Source organism: Leptonotus elevatus, chromosome 13 (assembly GCF_054856555.1).
Source record: "Leptonotus elevatus isolate MCC_2025b chromosome 13, RoL_Lele_1.0, whole genome shotgun sequence".
Taxonomy (NCBI): domain Eukaryota; kingdom Metazoa; phylum Chordata; class Actinopteri; order Syngnathiformes; family Syngnathidae; genus Leptonotus; species Leptonotus elevatus.
In genome coordinates, this window is record NC_141251.1 from 19,480,345 (window position 1) to 19,496,991 (window position 16,647).

General features: G+C 40.8%; 1 protein-coding gene across 2 annotated transcripts in view; it reads right to left on the minus strand.

The window, feature by feature from the left end:
* Positions 1-16,647, minus strand: part of zmiz1a (zinc finger, MIZ-type containing 1a) — a 141,769-nt gene that overhangs the window by 73,513 nt on the left and 51,609 nt on the right. For both annotated transcript variants that reach the window (XM_086093289.1, XM_086093291.1), the window contains exon 3: positions 4,592-4,667. The gene's annotated coding sequence lies outside the window, so the exon portion shown is untranslated. The remainder of the gene's footprint in view (positions 1-4,591; positions 4,668-16,647) is intronic.

A 16,647-nucleotide genomic window follows, 5' to 3' on the forward strand; every position in this document is an offset into this window, starting at 1 on the left:
ATGCCGCTTGTGGACGCATTGGGGCAATTTTCACCTTTTACACCATATCCCAAACACCCCCCCCCCCCCCAAAGTCCTCGCCTCTGGCGTGTTATTCTCCACATATTAACAACATATCAGCAGACTAAATCCCCCAATCAAGAAGCTACTGTATGTCTGCCTGTGAAATGATTCCCCCACTGTGTCAGAGCGGCACACTATGCTCCAAATAAATGACCTACTTTGCACATTAACACACATTTACATGCAGGGCGAGATCAGGGACAGCTACATCGTTTACGAACCCATCTCACTCTAAAGTGCAATACGCGGCTCCGGTCCAATTCTTAGAAAACATCATCCTCGTCTAACACTGCGGGCCAAATTGAATAGCAGGCATTGCAGCGGAATGGAAACGAGGTAATCTCCCTTTAGAAATATGAACATCATGTCCAGAAGGTTCTATGGTACTAAGGGAAGGCGGGTCTGAAACCAGAGGGCCACACTGATGAAGCTTCATTTCCAACAAGCACCCTTTATCTGGGCTGTGTTGACATGGGAGTAATCACTATGCAGCACTATAACATATACATCTGACATCTTAAATAGCCAAAAGTGAGAACAACATTTAAGTGAATACCAACCGTCTAAAATGTTAACACAATACCAACAATACCATTCTGACATGTCAAGGAAGCTGAAACATATTCAACGTAACACGCTAAGCCTAACATCATAATAAAGTTTACCAAATACAGTAGTAGTACATTGACGGCAATGCAAATAGCCTTAGTACACTTTTACTGTGAAGTTCGCCCACGTCGTGGCGCGATGGCTAGCTTGACTTCCCTTTTAGACCTTTCTATAATCGTAGTTGATTGTGACCAACATCAACACAACGCTATCCCAAACTCACGTTCTATCGCTAATTGATATTGCACTTAAAAGTTGTATTCTAAACGGCTATATTAGACATTTTGAATTTATTTTAATTATAAAAAATTTTATGTAATGGGAAAAGGCGTTTTACAAAATAAATCAAAACACTAAATCCTACATAGCTATATTAAACCTTTTGGATTGATTTTTTATAAAAATTTTAAATGGAAAAAGCGCTTTACAAAATAAATGAAGACAGTTAGTTCTATTTATTTATTTATTTATTTTTTGGGGCTGATCCAAAAAATGATCCAATCTGTGACTCAAATCCGTGATCCGATCCGAACCGCGACTTTTGTGATCCGTTGCACCACTAACAGTTAGTGAAGTCACTTTTTTAACAAGCATAAGTTTGTGAGTTTGGTACAGATTGGAAAACCCAAGCTACGTAATTAGAATGACAAACAACTCTTTATTAAAATGGCAATTTTTGTCATCTACTCTCAACACGCAAGTGAGGTTTCTCTGTCAACCAATCATTAGACAGCAACATATCTAGTTCCACCCTAAACAACCCAACAATAGCTAATTACTTTGACTGGTGTGCTAACAAAAGCCAACAAGGCAAAAAGTTGGGCGGTATGTGTTGAATATTTTGGAATCTTTTACAGTGGAAAAACAAAATGTTGAAATGCGAAATAAGGTTTCACTTCTCCACATACTTCTCAAATATGGAAACAAAACTAAATGCCGTACCAAACTGCAAATGAACTGTACTGTTTGGTTATAACTGGAATTTTTAGTAGCTCCACTTTCAAACTTTTTTGGGCAATGCAAAAAACTAAAATATGTACCTTACCAAACTGTACTTTATGGTGGTAACGGGGCTTTAGATACAGAATAAAAACAAAAATCTACAGTACTACTATTGCAAACGGTTCTCTACTGTCATTAACTGTAGTGATTAGTGGTAACTTATTTATTCACCTCACCAATATGGAAAAAACTAAAAATATCAAAATGAATTGTATGGCTTGGTGGAAACGGGCCAATTACACAACCCTCTGTTAGTGAATGAATCCATTATTCAAAGTTGCCGTGAGAGCACTTTAGCTTTGTTGAAATGCATAAGCAGGCAAAATACTGATAATGAGCAAAATGGCTCCAATTAAAAGAAAACGAGTATCAGCATCCTGTGTGTCTTCATCGTAATCTGCGCGATGTGAGCATCACTGGCTGTGTAGTGTCATGCGACTGCGAGTGCTCGGGCACGCAATGGAACACAAAGCAACACAACAGTGCAGAAAAATGTCAACATGGCTTTGGACACACGTCATATTGACTTGAGGGAATGCTTGAGTGCACAGCCACACGCGACTTGACATGGATGAATGTGTAAGTGCTTCCTCTTTTTCCATCCACCACACACACACACACGAGCTAGATTGCAATCCATGATTGCTCATGGAGCATGATAAGAAAATGTAGTAGATGCGTAATCTGATATGCATGACTTGAGGTTTCACCGCGCCTTTCTTTTTTCCTCTTGGAAATCGCAGGTTGCATCCATAATTTACGGAGGCTTCCGTCTGTTTTCCTCCCTTTTTCCACTCTGCCTCTCCCTCCCTTCTGCCTCACCCCTTCCTCGCCCCGCATCTCACTCCTGGCAATCTGGCTTTTGCAGCTTAGCTCATTAGCATATTGCACAATGTGCAGATGCCACCAAAAATTATTCACCTTGCAGCGTTTTTGATGCTGTTGTGCACAAACACAAATTACTCTGTCAACAATTTTGCATAGCGGCCCAAAATAAGGTAGCGGGACAAAAAGTCTCAATTTTGGTCTTGGGTGTGTACTTTTATGTCATTTTCCGCTGCACAGTGCCGGTTTGGGGAAAGCTGTTTTCCACTTATGCGGGAAGCTGCAAAAACCACGCTGCATTGAAGGCATCAGGAGGAACGCTAACCAACAACAAGGGAATGTCAAGTAGATTTAATTATCAGCAAAGAGACCAACTGGAAGTGCACGATGCAACAAAGTGGAGGCTGTAGACTATAGTAACACTCATGGACTGAAGGTATAGCAACAAGATAAACTTTTCTAGCAATATATATCATTTAGTAAGAAGAAAAGATCACATTAGCATGTGACTTTTGTTCTGCATATGTTCTGCTCAGTAGTGAGACAAAGTTTATATGAGAGGAGACAGAGGGCTGCTGCAGCAAAGTGGAGAATGTGGAGTATCGGTGTAATGCTACATCTTCTGGAATGAAGTTAAAGTATGATGATAATCCTGCATGAGCATGTGTGTTTTGTTTTGCATATGTTCTGCTCAGTAAGGAGAGAAATTATATATGAGAGGAGATGGGGCAGCTGCAGCAATGGGGAGACTACGCAATATAATACTGCATTTTCAGCTCACACGAACATGTGAGTTTTGTTTTGCATATGTTCTGTCCAGTAAGGAGACAAATTTTATGTGAGAGGAGACAGAGGGCTACTAGAGCAAAGTGGAGAATGTGGAGTATCAGTATAATGCTATATCTTCTGGAATGAAGTTAAAGTATGAAGATAATCCTGTATTAGCATGTGTGTTTTGTTTTGCATATGTTCTGCTCAGTAAGGAGAGAAATTAACATGAGAGGAGATGGGGCAGCTGCAGCAATGTGGAGACTATGGAGTATAATACCGCATTTTCCGAGATAATTTACAGTAAGAAAATAAGATCACAAGAGCATGTGAGTTTTGTTTTGCATATGTTCTGTCCAGTAAGGAGACATGTGGAGACTGTGGAGTATGTATTTAGACTGTGGAGTATGCATTCAGAGCTAAGGCACAGGAACATCTAACTTTAGCATGCATGTTTACTTTATTGTTGTCATTTGTAGAAGAACATGCCATGCCAATGTATGTTAAGGAGACCAAGGGCTGCTGCAGCCAAGTGGAGACTGTGGAGTGTAATAATACTGCTGCTAAGGCACAACAACAGGCTAAGATAATTTAGCATGTGTCAATTGCTGTCATTGTTAGTTTGATATTGTATGCCATGTGTAAAAGAGACACTATTAGTGTGAGGGGACACTGAGGGCTGCTGCAACAAAGTGGAGACTGTGGATTACAATATGCACCTTCCACTGTGAATATAACCACAAGCTAAGCTAACTTTAGCAAATTTGTATACATGTTAAGTATATGGTCCATGTTTTAAGGAGACAAATTTCACATGAGAGAAGATTAAGGGCTGCTGCAGCAAAGTAGAGACTATGGAGTGCATAATAAAGTGTCCATAGCTGAGGCACAGCGACAGGGTAAGCTAACATTAGCATATGTGTTAATTGTCATAATTTCTACTTGTGCCTGAAAGTATACACTCCATTTGAGATAAGAATCAGGGCCACTGCAGCAAAGTGGAGACTGTGGAGAATAATACTGCAGCTTTCTGAGCTAAGGCAAAGAAACACGCTAATATAACATCAATATTGTTTTAAATCCTATCTAGCAGGTTATTTTTGGAATAAATTTATTTTCATACATTCAATAATCCTGTTCACACTTGTTACAAGCAAGCAGGCACTATTATTGTCTGAGTTCTTCACTCCAAGGACAAAGTGTTAAGCATCATTCAAAGTCTGCACGTCTTTTTCTGTCTGGCAAAACTCCAGCACTATTTCCTGGCGCCCCAGACGAGCTGGAGCTGGAACTGGAAACGTAGGTGTGAAATCAAGATGCTTACCAGTGGAGGAGGGCGATCCCGCGATTCACTTTCGACAAAATCCGCGCCTTAATCCTCATCGATCACAGGCTCGCTTCTGAAACGAGACAAAGCGGAAAGAGCGACGGGCGTCAAGGCGTGTGACAAAACACAATGTGCTTTTCGGTGATAGGCAAACAAGACTGGAGGTGGCGTCGTTTATCGAGATGTAATAAAGCGCCCCTGTCGCGCCTCTGACAGATTGGAGGCGCGTAACAAGGCCTGACAACGTGCACATCTAATCCCTGACAAATATCACACTTAAAACACTTGAAACGACAAATGCGAGTTGATTTTTTTCTCTCGCTCTCTCTGGTGTCGTCGAGTTGCCAAAGCAGCTGTCAGTTAAGCCTGCAGGCTTTCATCATTTCTGCTAGATGAGTGGAACAACTTCTTCTGTCTTTATTGTTAATATCTTGTCAGTCTGTACGGTCCGCGAGGACGACTTAAATACTGTATCTTCACAGGCTGCCGTTTGCCCCGCATTTAATTACAGTTAACAGCTAAATACGCCTTTGTGCTTTATTCACCCCCTCAACTAATGCTTGAGTCCAATTTAATTAGTCATATGCCTTTTAATTAACTAAATATGATCTGATACTGTAATTTAACACTGCTGTATGGAATATAGACGGGCCATTTAAACACAGAGACAGTCGAGCACTCATTAGGAAGCCTTTTTATGCAATTTTCTTGACATTTAGGTGTGTTTTCCATGTTTACACACTTACTGTTTGCCACTGAACCGTCACTAAGACTATGCTCCTGTTTGTGCTCGGCCCATTATTGTTACTGCAAGATAAAGACGCTAATTAAGGGCAATAACACAGTGAGTAGTTAAAATTACCATTAGGAAATGATCATTCATTCTTTAGGAATGTGCACCACTGCATAAGAATGCTGCTGATTCACTCAACTACTGTAGGTTACTGTCAAAGAAGGCTCTGTGTACGATGGATTCAAAAAGTATACACACCCCTGTTCGAATGCTAGGTTTTTGTGATATATATATATTTTTTTGTTTGTTTTCCTTTTCAAACCATTTACAATTAATGTAACCTTTAACTTTCCGCAGACCATGGCTTGTGGTGTAAAAATCTGATGACAAAATTGTCAGGAAAAGCCTACTAGAACATCTGAAATATATTTGGGATGTATTAGAAGAACTTTAATTGGTGGCAGCCGGCAGGTATGTGCTGACTCCCACATAAGTTTGAATGTGATTGGTTATTTCTGAACACAACCATATCCTTAGTTATAAAAGGGTGTGCACACTTTTGCAAACACATTATTTTGTTTATTTTCAATTCAATTTTTTTTTTTTTTGAGTTGTACAGTTTATCGGTCATATTATTGGTGGAAAAAGTTGTTAAAATAAATCAAATAAATAAACCACAAAAAAAAACATGTGAACAGGGTGTGATGACTTTTAAATATACTGCAGGTGGAACATTATTTTAAATTTACAGGGCATGACAACATTTATTTTAAACATCGTGTTGCTGACAAATTAAGATGGTTTAGGAGAGTAGCACAGTGTTCTTGAGGTTAGAATGTCTACCTCACAGGTCTAATGTTCTGGGTTCAAATCTCATCAAGTTAGCATGTTCTCCCCGTGCTAGTTCATCGTGTGCCATTCGGAACCTAGCACTAAAAAAATATTTTTGTTATTAACAATGCTGAATTTAAACAATGCTTAATTCAGAGCAACTGTGGCATAAGCCTTACATTGGGTTCCCATCTAATTACAGTAAAGCGCTGTATCTGTTCAGACCTTTCTAACCTTGAACCCATAACATTAAAATTAAAGCATTCTAGCTGGAAAGCAATTTTTCTAAACATGGATGGTTGGAAATCTTGTAAAATTAATTATGAATGAATGATTTACCAAGGTAAGCAACCTACAATGCCTCTCATCAAGTGAACACCCTTTGCAATAATTACAATGCAAACAACGCTTGATGCTTACACAAACACACATACGCACACACAAGCTGCTGCTGGCATTTCCTTAACAGTCGCACCTGCTCATTTGTCTCAGCTGCTGCTGTGTTCATACTTCTATCCATTTTATATAGCGCTTGTGCTCATTAGAATCACGGTTAACTCGAGAGTCTATCCCGGATGACTTGGGATACTGGACATCTTGGACTGGTCAACAGGCAATAGCAGGGCACATACAGACAAAAACAGACATTCACACTCAGAGGTGCAACAGGTCTACTTGAAGACATGCAGTGTAAGAGAAGAAGAAGAAGAAGAAGAAGAAGAAGAAGAAGAAGAAGAAGAAGAAGAGGCTGAGAAGGTCCTCAACTAAGCTATTAGATGATAATAAAATAAAAACCATATGCTTCCTTACTGACTTTGCTATCTTGTTTGCCTGTGGTTAATGTCTATATGCTGGAGCCTCAAACCTGCCAAACATCTATTAGGATTTTTTTCTTAATACTTTCACAAGTCCCCAACTTACTCCTACTGACTCCAATAATAGTGTTCCCACAAAGCAGAGAGAATATATGCCTTTGAGTAACATCATTAATATGTAATGCTATTTGTTGGTATTTCTGCTCTGTGTGTGTTAAAGTGCTGTAATTGAAGGTGTATCATTCATTCACTGCCTGCCCAGTTAAAATGGATTTTTGACGTCTATAGCCGTCATTGGCAGTGAATGAGACAATAAATGCAACACTAAATTCCATTAGCCTGTTAGGCGTTTTGCATGATGCTAATTGTTAAGCTAGCAGTTGAACATGTTGGTGTTTAAATATATAACGTTTAATTCTACCTTTGTTTTATTTGTGAGTTTTAAAGCAAACATTAACTGGTAGTGACTATTAAACAGCTTGAAGCCAGCCCGCATTGCCTCTTATTAAGAGAACTGTGAGAGGGAGATACTTTTCATTTCCTTCTTTTTTTGACAGTGACAGAATGAAATTACATGCGGTTTTTCGGTATTTGTGGCAGGGCTTGGGGTTTACTGTACTGAAAAGTGGGATTCAAAAACCAGGCGGTTGTTTACGGATCCCTACGAATGAAACATGAGACCGATGTGGTGCATTGGAAACATGGCTGCCGTGAGCTTTAGGCACCTGCAGACACCATCACAGAGGCAACAAATGGAAGCATTGATTCGCTTAGTTGTTTATTTACACCCACAAAGAAGAAGAAGGAGAATAAACTAATTCCCCTGTCGCGCCTTTGTTTCAGCATCACGCGACAATGGGATACATGAGAAGTGAGGTGAGCGGCCCACACACACACACACGCGTGCTACATGTGGATTAATCTCCACTGGGCGTCATCACAGATGCTATTAAACGTAGCAGAAGGCGAGAATCGTGCAGGAAAACGAGAGGCTGCCGTCTAAATAATTTATTCCAAGGCTCATCTTGTCTCACACCACGGGGGGATTTCTGCTTTCAATTTGCACCGCGTTTTCTTTCCTCGCTGTATTCCAACGGCGGCGGATTTGTTGTGATTGGCACGCGGAAGGTCAGCGTTAGCGAGCTAGCGTTGACGTCGTCCTCGGTGGGCTGGTGTGCGGGTCTATTAGCACGCTAGGATGGCGTTGCGTACGTGTGTGGATGTGTGTGTGAGTGTAGTCTTTGTTTACTCGAGTGTTTGCTGTCTGACGCTGGAGAATAGGCCTATGGAGCGGAGACACAGCGGTGTGTGTCGGAGCTTATTAGGCGTCTTTCCAAGGACACGGGAGGAGGCACCAGACATTACAGAGGACACACAGAAATCGAGAGACAAAAAAAAGAACACGATCGCTAATCATAGTGGGAAGATGTTAGGAGTGCAGAGTGGTGAGGATGGAGTTAGGGATGGAGTCATGGCTGTCATCCGTGTCCTCACTGTGTGTGTCACAGAGGGACGCACTAGAGTGAGGCACCAGGTCATCGGTCACATTGCAGGACCCCAATAAGAGAAGGAAAAAACAATAAAAGAAAACAAATGTTTTTTTTCTGAATTAATTTTCTTCATCAACTATGGGAAAAATTTACATTGTTGTGATTTTACCCCCTGAGACCCAGAATACTCATGCGAGGATATAACATGCATGCTTCTTGGAACAAACAAAAGCTTGGGTCTCAAGCTCAGGAGGGTATAGGCATAGAAGAATCTCAGGCAGCACATTGAACTAGCGGTTAGCACGACTGCCTCACAGTTTAGATATCAAACATACGGCCCACGGGCCAGAATTGACCTGTTGGGATGTCCAGTCAGGCCCGTGAGGACAGAAAACAAACTGCAGTTTTTCCACTACAATTAACTGTTGCTAATTTTGTCCACTGAAGGGTGCACTGACGACCACTTAAATGACAAACTGGTCCGGCCCACTTGAGATCAAATTTAGGTCTAAGTGGTTCCTGAATTAAAATTAGTTTGACACCCCCTGAGATAGAGGCACAGGGTTTGAACCTTGGCCTGGTGCTTGCGTTGAGTGTTCTCTAGATACAGTAAACAAAAGGCTCTAGTTCACCCAGCCAAACAACAAACCGTTCAGCTAAAAAAACACCTTAAATCCACTTTGAAAAAAAAGGCCAATAAATGACTAATGTTAACACGAGGGAATGCTGGAAATTTGTATCGTTGACAAAATGGCACCCATAAACTAGGTGACATAGATTTAACCAATGACATAGCAATGTGGTGAGTTTAAAGAGTTTCCAGACTTTGTATTCTCCAATTTTGAGCTCATCACTCAATAATCCACTCATTCACAAAACTCACTTTCAAAACTGCCATTTAGTCAACTGTCCATTTCCCAACTCTATCACCGGCCGGTACACCGGGTGGCAACTACTTTGATGAAGTCAGTCAATAAAATGTGCGGTAACTCTAAATGTTTTGAAAGTCATTTTTGTTATGTTATAAGTGATATTGGAGGTCTGCTTGGGTGGAGCTCAACTTCCATGTCTTCGATGATGTCACTTTATTAGACAGTAAATCAGTCGAGACTGCATCAGCAGTACTTCTGCGATTTGTACTGAAACAGTGCACTCCATTTTACCTCAATTGCTTCACGACACGATTAATTAACAATCAATTCCACCCAGAATTGTTAACTTGAATCAATCGATTACGCAATGCAGACTTAGAGGGGAAGTGTGCAGGGCCGAAGCAAAAAAGAAAGAAAAAAAGAGCCAACATACGCAGTGCAAATGTTTGTCTAATATCTCTCAAACTCTGGAAGGGGCACGCTCACCCAAACAAAGTGAGAGTTTGAACAAAATGAGAGTTCGAAGCAAAGCAAAAGCCAGTGCTCGGTGGTGACGGCTGTTTGGGCCACGTATGGCAAGAATGAACGGCCTTCCTAGCAAGTTCAACAAGTTCTGGTGAAATGACAGGCAAACAGACAGTCAGGCGGTGGGCCAAGCGCAGACACTCGGGCCCGGCTGCTGTACTCATGCCAGTTCAAACCCAAAATGAAGAAAACGAAAACTTGTGGTGTGAAGAGAGTGCGAGCGAGTGGGAAAGGCTACTTTTTCTTCCATCCCACCTTAATATGCACAATCTGAAACCATTGTCAAAGCACTTTTTTGTGTCAACTCTGCATTGACTTTTAGGTAGAATGAAGCTTATTAAAAGTGCATGGCCAGAAAGGAGCTTGCTCACACTTAAATTGTGTAAGTAGGTGTCCACTGCCTTGCACAGAGGCGGTCTACATCTTCCCAGCAACCACTAACATCACCATGTTGGTCTACAACAGGTCTTCCGACACTTTGTCCAACAGATGTATTTAGTCAATAACATTTCCAGATTCAGATTTGTTTTCTCCTGTTTACAGTTTGATATATCAATAAAGGCAATAATCAAGTAAATACAAGAATTATGTTTTTGTTTTTTTTACCAATTTTTTTGTAATAATCGGTTGGGCCCTAACATCAACCTGTTTTATTGACTAACAACAACCCCCCACCCACCCCCCCACCCCCGTCATGATAGCGTGGTTCCTACTATGTGATTGACTGGCGACCAGTCTAGGGCGTAAACTGGCCATCATCCAAAATCATCCGGGTTAAGTTCCAACTCACCCATGACATTAATTTACCTACATTCCCTTCAGTTTCAATTTAGGTTAAAAGACAAATACTGCACTGTGAAAATAAATAAATAAATGAAAAGTAAAAAATAAAATAAAAACATGTTTGCCCTCAAAGAGTACATGTGCCTATTCTAACAGTAGCTCACCAGGAATAGGACATTGTGATTTCCGAGGCCTATTTTAGAAGTGATCATTTGAAAATAATCAACAACTGCAGAGCTTAAGGAGAAATAAACTGTTGTTTATTGATTTCATCTGTTTCCTACCAAATTAAATCATTTTTTATAATGACTGTGAGAAATCATTAGCATCATGAGAGTCTTCACATAGATGAATACAATTATGAATAATAATTTTGGGTAATCTGAGCAAATGTGTTATTTCAAAGCGTGTCGCAGTAATCAGTAGCAAAGAGGTAGCGGTCTACTTAGAAAGAATTACAACGGTGACGACAACACAAATTTGTATGTGAGGATTTTGTATGCAATAATCAAAATCAGGATCATCTACCATTAACACAACTGTTAATTTATAATGACAGTAAACATCTGTATATAAAACAAACAGTAAGTGCGGCAGTAACTGAGCGTGCCGCCGTAAACCGAGGACTCCTGCGCTTGTGTTGCATCTTTTACACAGCATTGCCTTGGTTCCTGATTGATTACACAGGTGACAAAGCCTTGGCGGAGGTCCGCGCTCTCGTTAGCCTCCGAAATGTCCTCGGCGACGAGCGTGGCGCCGGCAGCCCTTTGCACCCGCGCGCACCAAGGGGAAACTCGGCACCAGCATGACTCAGCATGGAGGAATGCGTGGATGCTTATGTCTCGCGCTCTCCCTCCCTCCCCAAGTGGGCAGGTCTATTCACACTCAGTAATTATCAAGGTTATTTTCTCCAGAAGGCCAAATCCCTGTTTATGGGCAGGAGCGTGTGTCACTGGGCCTTGGCTGTGGACAGGCCTCGGTGGCTCTGCGGTTTCCAAACTGTGCCGTTCGGTCTCTGCGCGGAGGTCTCGCGAGCTACATTGTTCTTTGCAAAACCGACCAAACAAAATGTTGGCACACGGTGAGGAGAAAAGTTAATATTCAAGCAAACCATAAAAATGTGCCCTTAAATAAACACAACATGGACTCGATTGGGACGCGCTGTTTATTTATCGCAGACGCCAGGATAAAGAGTTCAACTTTTACTGCTTTAGTTCGACAGCGTTGTAAAAACGTTTAATAGTTTTCTACTGTTATTGGTTCAATTCAATCCCTTTACCAGAGCCAGACCCTCTGGAGAATTGCAACCTGGCCTTGTTGAGCACATTTCCTTCTGGCAAGCAGCGCACGAGGAAGTGCAACTATGAAGGGTCAGTGGTTAACAAGGCGCGTTAAAAAAAAAAGAAGACGATGAAGAAAAAGCTAAGCAACAAGCTAGGTATTGTAGCTGTTAATTAGTGGCAAACAGAAGGCAACTTTGTCTGGTGAATGGCACACAGAAGAGGCTTGTCCTCGTGTTACAGAGCAAACAAAAGCCCGGAGCAAACTTGACTTGAGCTCTAAAGTAAATTTGCATGTAACAAACTGTTGGCCAGGGTCAGCGGTGCAAACATTACATTTAAAAAAATGGCTTGCTTCCTTGATAAAGGCTGCTTCCTCTGTGTTTCATTGCGCGGGCCGGGCTTTGTTAGTGTGCGGAAATGCCTCCAGAGGGAATGAAAATACTGGCAAGTCCCTGCAGATCATTCTGGGGAGAGAAAGATAAAGAAAAAGAGAGAGAGAGAGAGAGAGAGAGAGAGACAGAGAGAAAGGGAGAGAGAGAGAGAGAGAGAGAGAGAGAGAGAGAGAGAGAGAGAGAGAGAGAGAGAGAGAGAGAGAGAGAGAGAGACACGCAGGTCCTGCAGCTGCAAGATCCGTATGCCAAGTGGCCGTGTAGGTGGAGCGCTCAGGTTACGTACAGAGATAACCGTGTTAACCCAAAGAACATAAACACGGGTGTGTGGTTACAAGGCTGTCAGGGGACACTGACGCTGGCAGCTCACAATCTAAAGTTGGACTAATGTTGCCATGGTTGCCACTAAATTACAGGCGGTGTTACTGTGCACACCACTACACTTATACACATCCCCGTCTTTGGGAAACACACCCCAGGTTGCCGTGGGTGTGGGTGTGTGGTTGGGAGATTCCCTAAAGCAGATGTCATGGAAGCTTAAGTGAATTAGAATCGGAAGTGGATCAAATTATCCATTGTGGGTTGGACGCGTACCAGGCAATGATTTTGCTCAAGCATTTTGTGAGACATCTTATTTCTTCATTGCAGAGGTCCCTTGCATGAATTAGCCTGATTTTTTTTTTTTTTGTCAATTGTCGAGTTTGATGCCTAAATGGTTTGCAATACACATTGAAATATGCACCAACTACATATCTACAGGTCAGGCATGTTTTGCATTGGCTAGTTTACTGCAATAACAGGTTTCTGTACAAATAACAGTATTGAACAACTGCATATCAACATCTTGGGTATGTTTTTCATTGGCTAGTATGCTGCAATAACAGGTTTCTCTACAAATAACAGTATAGAACACCTGCACATCAACATCTTGGGTACGTTTTTCATTTGCTACTTTGCTGCCTAGAGGGGTTTCTTTATACATCTACAACTCGGGTATCTTTGACATTGGTTAGTTTGCTCACTAAATGGGCTGCAGAAATTATAATATCTACCAACAACTTGGGTGTCCTTAGCATTGGCTAATTAGCTGACTAAATGGGTTCCTGCAAAAATTTGAATATTTACTGACCACATAACGTATGTACAACTTGGGTATCTTTGGTATTTGCCAGTTTGCTGCCTAAATGGGTTGCTGTAGAATTCAGAACCGCCTATTCACAACTTAGGTATCTTTGTAAGCGGTTAGATAGTAGATATTTTAATATCCACCCACTACATACAGTATCCACAACTTGGGTATCTTTGGCATTGGCTAGTTTGCTGCCTGAAAGTGTTGTTTTATAGAGCTGCAACTCAGTTGTCTTTGGCATATTTTTTTGGGGTTGCTATCTAAACAGGATGCTGCAGAAATTGTAATATCCACCAACCCCATGGATACTCAACTTGGGTATTCTTAGCATTGGTTAGTTAGCTGCCTAAATGGGTTGCTACCAAAATTGGAAAATCCACCGACCACATAATCAACCACATGCATGTAAGACGTTTTGTATTATTGGCACTGGCTAGTTTTCTCCCTAAAGGGGTTATTTCTACATCTACAACGAAGGTATCTTTCACATTGGTTAGTTTGCTCACTAAATGGGTTGCTGCAGAATTTTTTATATCAACCAACCCCATATCTACAAGTCGGGTATGTTTTATATTGGCTAATTAGCTACCTAAATGGGTTGCGAACAAAACTGTAAAAGCCACCAACCAGATAATGTCTGTACAATTTGGGTATTTTTGGCACCTGACATTTTGCTGTCTAAATGGGTTGCTGTAGAATTCAGAACCGCATATTCACAACTTGTTAGTGGTTAGTTTGGTTCCAAAACTTGATCTAGTCAAAATGTTAATGTCCATCCATGGCATATCTACAACTTTGGTATCTTTGGCAAGGGCTTATTTTCTGCCTCAACAGGTTTCAGTGCAACAACACACACCACCTTTATAAGATTAAGAAGCGCTGATAGTAGTAACATCAGTGGAAAAACTACTGGGTCAAAGTCATCCCTTCTATTTGTATCAGTGCCATTTATAAGGTGTGAAGGTCTTCTGACTGATTTTGATTTTCAATGAAGGCATTTTTCAAAAGCCAATGAATGTGTTTAGCTCTTTGGATTCCAGCGTCAGCTCCTCACGCATGCTCTTACTCTTTTTAAACATTCCATTACCTCACACTGTGACCATCTCACTTGGCCACAAGCACATGTTTGTGATCTCGGCGACGGCACTCCAGAAACAGATGATTGCAATCAAATAGTCAATGGCAAGCAGACACTTAAGGCAAAAACCCCCCCCAAAAAACTAGTTTTTTATGTGAGTGCAAAAGAGACCAAGTAAGATTTGGACAGATTGTTCCGAGTACAGCTGGGCTAATCTTTTACTCATTTTATTACTCATAATAAGTGCGCTGCCTGGCTAATTAGAACATTGTAAGATGATCAAATAAATGAAATATCCAAGTTGGCATGCAAGCTTTGTGATCAGCTGCTGCGAAGCTGCGCACGGCCTCCCTGAGCCACCCACACTGACTGAGTTGACCCGGGAAATGTAAAACACTAAGCTTTCTTTTTCCTTAATATTTCATGTCATTTGTACCTCCTCCTACACACAACTGACAGACTCATCCGCCTACAACTGAATCGTTTAGTCTACCTAAATTCTGCTTGCCTTATAAGCCATATAACAAGAACCATAGTGCCAACTGCTTATAATTTTGTAGCTAAAATGACCACAAACGGTAGTTGGGGGTGTTGATTTAGAAGTCTATGGTATTTTTATTTGTACAAAAGCATTCTTGGAATAAGATGAAACAATGTTACTGGTACATTACAATGCACATTTAAACTGCATTTTTTTTTACTTTCTTCATTCACACAGACAAGTTTACTGGTCCGTGTTTACCTGTTAAACACTCATTGCTAAGACCCCACCCTGTCTTTGCTCCCTGCTCACCATGCATACCACCACTCGCACTCTCTGTTGTAGTAGTTTTATGAACATCTTTGTTCTGAAAGACCGCAAATACCTTTGGCCGATAATTTTTTCAATTTTTTGCCCTAAACAACTGGCACACTCTCAAATAAAATCCTATGAACCTTTTATTGACCATGTGCTATGATGCAATGTAATGTACTATATAAATATGTAACTATATCCACATTGTACAATTTGTTGTGTAGGTATTTACATCTATGTTTATTTTTGCTTTGTATTACTCTGCTTTCTGCTGCCAGGTCGGCATTGCAAATATAAATCTGTTTTGGGATAAAAAAAAATAAAAAAAAGTTCAACACAACACAACAAAACAAAACTAAAATAAAAGTCTCCATTATACAGGGTGGGTCAAAAGTAGAGTTACGATTAACACTAAGACATTACATTATATTCACATATTAGAGTTCCTGTAAATAAATTTAAAAAATCCATAAAATGTATAACGTTTTTAAGACATGAGTAAGTAGCATAGAATAAAAGTTCAGTATTATTTTCGTGATTGTTAAAGTGAAACACATAATGAAGTAACTGTAACCCTACTTTTGGCCCGCCCATTATAGTTCATCTGCTTTGGTGCTGCTTATTTGATTAGCAATGGATCTTAAATAGTCTCAGAAGTTAACTATTGTGTGTGATTGAACACATAGCATCTAAGAACTAAGATAAGTACTGCCTGTTTGTTTCCTCATGTGCTATTTGAGCGAGGCTTTTACTTGTCATACGTGGATGACACCCTGGCCACTAATTGGAGGGGACTATTTGAGGAAATATGGTGAGTGAATAGACATTAGTTAGTTAGAATAGAAATAGTCATTCAATGGAATAGACACTCAACTAATATAACAGTAAGAGTTTGACAAAAACGCGATTTAAGTTTACATCATATTTGATATTAAATAAGCTCTTTCAACATAGTAAAGGTGACCAAACAACATCTGACTAGAGCGGATTGGGATGATGAAAGCAACAGTGCAGAGCAGCGTTCAAGACAGCTGCTCGAGTTTCTCTCCCTGTCACTGTCACTGTCACTGTCACTCACGCACGCACGCAGTCATACACAAACACACAGGCAGACACGCAAACACACACTGCCGCTCTTGGTTTTAGCCAGTGACAGCAGGCACCCAGCGATGACATGAGGAGTGTCTCTGGCAGGCGGCACTAAACAGAAATATCTGCTCTGACAGTCGCTCGTCCACATCTACCACGTGCACGCAGCTGTCACTGAACTTGCCACTCCTCTTCCCAACCTTCCCTTTTAGTCTGTCCTTTTATGCGCTACACAGTAAG